Genomic DNA, 7,458 nt, shown 5'->3' with positions numbered 1-7,458 from the left:
TTGCCTGCAGATGGCACAGGAAGCCACAAAGTCTTTGACATCTTGAAACAGACTAGGCCACCAGTAGTGGCGAGAGATCCGTTGGCCGGTCTTACGGACTCCAGGGTGCCCGGCCTCCAACGAGGAATGACCCCACTTCAAAATACCTCTTCGAAGCGCAGGGTGAACATGAGTCTTTCCGGGGGGTACTCTCTGAAGCGAGGAGGTGACGACTGGTGCTAGGCGATCAGGCGGTAAAACATGGCAAGGGACTGTGGGTCTGTGGACGAGGACCTTCTGTAAGTTCTCCCGGTGGTGAGAGGACACGACCTTAGTCTTGGGTACGGAGAGAGGGTACACCTCGGCAGAGAAGGCATCCGCCGAGTCTTGGTCTTCTGCCGGTAGGTCGGGTAGAGGCTTGGCTGGGACAGGAAACGACATAGTACACTTGGTCTGAGGTGACCTGAGACACTGGTTGGAACAGTCCTGACCCCAACTGAGAATCTCCCCGGTTCTCCAGTCCAGTTGAGGGGCATGTTCTTGCAGCCACGGGAGTCCCAGGAGGACCGCGGGGGAAGAATGGGGCAGGACGTAGAAGGATATCTCTTCTTGATGTAAAGGACCCACCTGGAGGACTAAAGGTGCGGTCTGGTAGTACACACGGTCGGTAAGAATTTCGCCTGTGACCGAGGAGATAGACAGGGGCCTGGCTAGTCGGGTCACGGGTAGCCGCCATCTTTGGACCAATGTTGCCGCAATAAAACTGCCTGCTGACCCAGAATCGAGGAAGGCAGTAGTCTGATGATTTCGTCCTGAGAGAGTCCGGATGGAAACTGGCATAGACAGACTTGGAATGGTGGCATTCACACCTAGGGACACCTGTCCCACCGGACCTAGGTGCGAGCATTTTCCGGATGTTTGGGGACGTAGGGGACATCCCAGCCGGAAGTGATCGGAACCACCGCAATAGAGACAGAGATTCTGCTCCAGGCGCCGGATTCTTTCATCAGGCGTCAGGTGAGCCCGTTCCACCTGCATAGGAATCTCAGGAGAGGGTTGGGACATCGAAAGGTCAGGATTCTGGAAAACCGGCGCCAGCTGGGGATGGCGACGGGAACGGGTTAGTAAATGTTCATGCCGAACCTCCTCCTCCCTCTCCGAAAAACGAGTATCAACTCGGGTGGCCAGTAGAATGAGTTCGTTCAGGGAGGTAGGCAGGTCTCGGGCAGCGAGCACGTCTCTCACACGACTAGACAGGCCCTTCTTGAAGGTGGCCAATAGGGCGGCCTCGTTCCAGTCCAATTCGGCTGCCAGGGTGCGGAACTGGATGGCGTAGTCACCAACAGAGGAGCTGCCTTGAGAGAGGTTGAGGAGAGCAGTCTCGGCTGAAGAAGCACGGGCAGGTTCCTCAAAGACGGAGCGAAACTCGAATAGGAAGGCCCGGAGATTGGCAGCAACTGGATCATCACGGTCCCACAGTGGCGTGGCCCAGGCCAGGGCTCTACCTTCTAATAGGCTGATGATGAAAGCCACTTTAGAGCGCTCGGTGGAAAACTGACTACTCAAAAGTTCAATGTGCATGGTGCACTGAGTCAAGAATCCTCTGCACAACTTAGAGTCCCCAGAGTACTTGCTTGGGAGGGCCAGTCGGAGTGAAGAAGAAGCGTCAGGAGGTGGTGTGCGCTGGGCAGTAGTCTGCTGCTGTAAGGCGGCAGTGAGTTGCTGGATCTGCTGTGACTGCTTCTGGATTTGTTGCGCCTGCTGAGTGACCACTCTGGCGACATCACGGAGATCAGGCACCTCGCCGGGATCCATGGTTGGAGCCTACTGTAACGCCCGGAGTAGTGGATCCACTGGACCGGCACCAGCGATGGCACAAACCTCACCAGGGAGCGGAGTCTAAGGGGCCGCTGGTTTTCACCAGAGCCCGCCGCAAGGCGGGATGGACTTGCTGCGGCAGGCGACCCCCAGGTCGCTACCCCTGGCTTGGTTGCTGGTGTCGGCAGGCGAGGCGTGGCTGGAGATGGCACAGGCAATAGTCTGCAGATGAGAGAGCACGTGACAAGCTGGACACAGGAACAGGTGGAGTGACAGGGGAACAGGAACCAGGAACAGGGACTAGGGACCAGGTAACGGACAGGACTCAGGAACAGGGACTAGGGACCAGGTAACGGACAGGACACAGGAACAACAGGGAGCTGGGCCAAACGCTATGGGAAGCATGTAGAGGCTCCAACACAGGGGACAGGGCATGCTGGGATTTATAGGGGAGTGATTAGGTGCAACTACCAATTAGGAGCGCACTGCCCCTTTAAATCTGAGACAGCCGGCGCGCGCGCGCCCTAGGAGGCGGGGACGCGCGCGCCGGCCGGCACAGCGGGAGACAGGAGCGTGGAGAGGTGAGGCGCCCCCCGGGGCCGAGGTGATAGCAGCGCCGGGTCCCCGACTATGGACACCGGCTGCTGCATGGGGCAGGAAGCGGTCGCGGCGGCGGCCCGGAACGCGGGACGCCGCCGCGGCCGTGACACACTGACGTGTTTAAGACCCCACTGGGTCCTTAGTCATGGTTTTCTGTGTAAATGGACATAGACAAACAATAACCATCTCCATAAATTAGTGACATAAGTTAGTTCCACATTAAAAAGAATTCTTTAGTTTGTTAGATAACATAGAATTCAAAAATTAGACAAATAAGTGTATTAACATACATATACCATATACCATATACCTGTAATACCAGCAAATACAATTTCAAATAGTATATCGGAATGCAATGTAGCAATATCTAGATGTAGTTCCCAATATCTTGTATTCAATGATTAACTTAGCCATGTTACCTTACCATCTAATCATGTATCATATTTCATATAATTATTAAATCACTTTAAGATATAACAAGACATGGCAAAGATACATGGCTGAACTTCCGCCGGAAGACGCATGACGTGTAATGTATCTGTGTTCCACTCCACAGTACACTAGGTCCTTGAATACTACCTTGGTCACATGACCGTCATGCATTCCACAGTGGAACACACCGCTGCAATCATCTCCTGCACTGAGCTAGATAGTATAAAAAAGAAAAAAAAAGAAAAAGAGAAGAAAAAGACCCATGGACACAGGGGCACAGGGTTGTGTGTGCTAAATAATTCCCATATGCAACACTGTATAAACTACTTATTCTTGCACACACCTGACAGTGCATCTGATCCTAAAGCAAGACCTGGGGCACGTAACCATGGTGGAACGCATCTCGGCAAGTGCCTCCTACATTATATTGAACTATATACCAATATACACACTAGTGCAGGATTATAAGAAGTTATACTGGCATATAAATCATACAAAGATTATTACTACTATTAGGTCTAAACGGTCAGGGCACCTTATAATATACATGATAGAAGGCCTGTGATGATATATCCCGAGGGCTTGATAAAGCTCCAAAGGGTCCCCAAAACAACTAAAAAGGGGGACAAAATATAAACAAGGGGTTTATAAATGGATACATATACGTCAATGCTATTAGAGAAAAAAAATCAGACCTGGGGATATACACCACAGATCCCTGTGAACTACACTGTAGAATATTAAAATCTACCTTGGGAACATGGGCTAGTACCGCTACAAAGCACCCCGACAGATAATACAAAGAAGACACAAGGAAGAAAAAGTAAAAAAACTGATGAAAAAGGATGGACATATTATAAATACATGAATGAAGGACAAAAGTAAAGGGGAAAGAAGTCGCAGAGCAAGAGATACTAAATCAAAACAGATACATCAAATCATTTTTGATGTTCAATCCCTTTTGGGGCCCTTGTACCCAACCTAAAAATCCACTCCGCTTCTTTGATTAGACGTTTTTTCCTCCAAATACCTCCTCTAATGGGTTTAGCTACCCTATCTATGGCATAGCACTCAAACGTATCTAGTCTGCCTTCATGTTTTTGGACAAAATGTCTCGAGGCACCAGAGAGTTGTACACTATTCTTCTTTATGCCATAAATGTGTTCGGCTATTCTGACTTTTAGTTTGCGGATCGAACAACCCACATACAAAAGGTTGCAACCTGTGCAACCTATAATGTATATCACATGGTCTGAGTCACGTGTCAGATTGTGTTTAATGTCATAACTCTTGTTCCCTTCACTAGTTATGAACTTAGTATGTATGCCTGTAAACTTGCACATACCGCATCGGGGTGTGTTGCAGGGACGAAAACCTCCCATCCCTAATGACCTTGTCTCAATTTTGGGACTTCTATAGAGACTAGGGGACAACATCGTACCCAGAGAGGGACTTCTTCTGGAGATAAAATGACAGCCTTCATCCAAAATAGATGCCAGATCCGTGTCCTGTCTAAGGATCCCTAGATTCTTCTGGATGATGTTTTTAACCCCTTAAGGACAGAGCCAATTTCGATTTTTGCGTTTTCGTTTTTTCCTCCTTGTGCATCAAAGGCCATAGCACTTGCATTTTTCCACCTAGAAACCCACATGAGCCCTTATTTTTTGCGTCACTAATTGTACTTTGCAATGACAGGCTGAATTTTTGCATAAAGTACACTGCGAAACCAGAAAAAAATTCAAAGTGTGGTGAAATTGAAAAAAAAAAACACATTTTGTTTATTTGGGGGAAATGTGTTTTTACGCCATACGCCCTGGGGTAAAATTGACTTGTTATGCACGTTCCTCAAGTCGTTACGATTAAAACGATATATAACATGTATAACTTATATTGTATCGGATGGCCTGTAAAAAATTCAAACCATTGTCAACAAATATATGTCACTTAAAATCGCTCCATTCCCAGGCTTATAGCGCTTTTATCCTTTGGTCTATGGGGCTGTGTCAGGTGTCATTTTTTGCGCCATAATGTGTTCTTTCTATTGGTACCTTTGATCGCTTTTTATAACAATTTTTTCTGGATTTGATGCAACCAAAAATGCGCAATTTTGCACTTTGGGATTTTTTTTCGCTTACACGGTTTACCGTACGAGATCAGGAATGTGATTAATTAATAGTTCGGGCGATTGCGCACGCGACGATAGCAAACATGTTTGTTTATTTATTTATTTGTTTACTTTTATTTATAACCTGGGAAAAGGGGGGTGATTCAGACTTTTATTAGGGGAGGGGGCTTTTTATTGACAACAACACTATATTTTTTTTTTTTTACACATATACTAGAAGCCCCCCTAGGGGACTTCTAGTATATACACTTTGATCTCTCATTGAGATCTCTGCAGCATAGATATGCTGCAGAGATCCATGAGATAGGTACTCGTTTACTTCTGGCTGCTGCAGCCGGAAGTAAACGAGTGCCGAGTCGGGGACGGCGCCATCTTGGAGCGGTCCCCGGCCGGCTTCAGAAACGGAGATCGCTCCTCCGGGATGTTATCCCGGAGGAGCGATCTCCGCCACTAGACACCAGGGAGACGCTGGATCCGGTAATCGGATGCAGCTGTCATGTTTGACAGCTGCATCTGATTACTGTATTAGCGGGCATGGCGATCGGACCGTGCCCGCTAATACCTACGGTCCCGGGCTACAAGCGGCACCCGGGACCGCCGCGGTTCAGAGCGGGGTCGCTGTGCGGCCCCGCTCTGAACGCCCTTACCGGCAATAGGGCGTACCTATACGCCCTTTGTCTTAAAGGGGTTAATGGCTGTATATTCCTTATTATATGGGGTACAAAAATAGACCCCCTTGTCATAGTGCCTATCTCAATTGTGGCTCTTTGTCCTGTCTTTAGTTCTATCTAGAAGCTCCCTTCTTTTTGTTCTACTCGCTATTCTGCGGGCTCTTGATAGAATAGCAGGGGAATATCCCCTAGCTCTAAGTCTGTCCTCTGTTTCCTTTAGTTGTATCTGTGTCATATCCTGATCTGAACATGCCCTGATCGTTCTGATAAATTCCCCGACTGGGATAGCCTTAATCGTATGTTTCGGGTGTTCACTCTCCGCATGTAAAACGGTGTTTAAAGCTGAGGGTTTTCTAAACAAGGACGTCACTACCCGACTCTCTGTGACATTTCTGTGATAGACATGTTTCCTCTACCTCAAACGTAAATCTCAAATTATAGTCATTATGATTAAGCATGTCCACAAAGGGTGGTATGGACAACACATCGCCCATTATATGAAATATGATACATGATTAGATGGTAAGGTAGCATGGCTAAGTTAATCATTGAATACAAGATATTGGGAACTACATCTAGATATTGCTACATTGCATTCCGAAATACTATTTGAAATTTTATTTGCTGGTATTACGGGTATATGGTATATGGTATATGTATGTTAATACACTTATTTGTCAAATTTTTGAATTCTATGTTATCTAACAAACTAAAGAATTCTTTTTAATGTGGAACTAACTTATGTCACTAATTTATGGAGATGGTTATTGTTTGTCTATGTCCTTTTACACAGAAAACCATGACTAAGGACCCAGTGGGGTCTGAAACGCGTCGGTGTTATATGTATGTCCAATAAAGCATTCAATACTATTTGAGCTGGAGAGGATCTTTTCTTCTTTCCGTATACGTTACCCCGGAGTCCAGGGGGAGCCTCTCCGTGCCCGAACCTTCATGCAATCAAGCTAGGAGACATGATAGTTGATTCGTCTGAGTGCTGACCCTATACATATTCCTTTCTTTCTCTACATTATGAATATGTCCTCTTTATTCTGGCTTTATTTCGTAAACATATTTCACTTTTTAGGGTGTTATGGGGCTTAGAAATGTATCAGCAAATTATGAAATTTTCATGAAATTTCCAAAACTGATTTTTTTTTAGGCACCAGTTCTTTTTTTAAGTTGATTTAGGAGGCTTTTATATTGTAAACCCCCATAAGTGACCCCATTTTGGAAACTAGACACCTTAAAGAATTAATCTAGGGGTATAATGAGCATTTTAACCCTACAGGGGCTGGAGGAAAATATTCACAATTAGGCCCAAAAAAAATGGAAAATAGAAATTTTCCAATAATATATTTGTTAAGATTAAAGTATCTCATTTTCATAAGCAACATGAGAGAAAATGCACCCCAAATTTTGTAACTCAGGTTCTCCTGAGTACAATGTTACCCCATATGTGGACGTTAAACACTGTATGGGCACACAGCAGGGCTCAGAAGGGAAGGAGCGACAATTAGCATTTCCAGTTCAGATTTTGCTGAAGAATTTTCTGAGCGTCAGGTGCGTTTTCAGCTCCCCTGTAGTGTCAGCAGAATAGAACCCCCGCAAAAGTCACCCCATTTTGGAAAGTACACCCCTCAAAGAATACATCTTGGGGTGTGGTGACCATTTTGACCCCATAGGTATTAGAGGAAAGTATTCAAAAGAAGACGGTAAAAATGAAAAAATAGAATTTTTCCAATAATATGTTTGTTTAGTTTGAAATTTCTCAATTTAACGAGGAACAGGGGAGAAAACTCACCCAATATATGTAATGCATGTTCTCCTGAGTAG

This window comes from Dendropsophus ebraccatus, chromosome 3 (assembly GCF_027789765.1).
Source record: "Dendropsophus ebraccatus isolate aDenEbr1 chromosome 3, aDenEbr1.pat, whole genome shotgun sequence".
NCBI classification, from domain to species: domain Eukaryota; kingdom Metazoa; phylum Chordata; class Amphibia; order Anura; family Hylidae; genus Dendropsophus; species Dendropsophus ebraccatus.
This window is presented reverse-complemented; position numbering follows the sequence as displayed.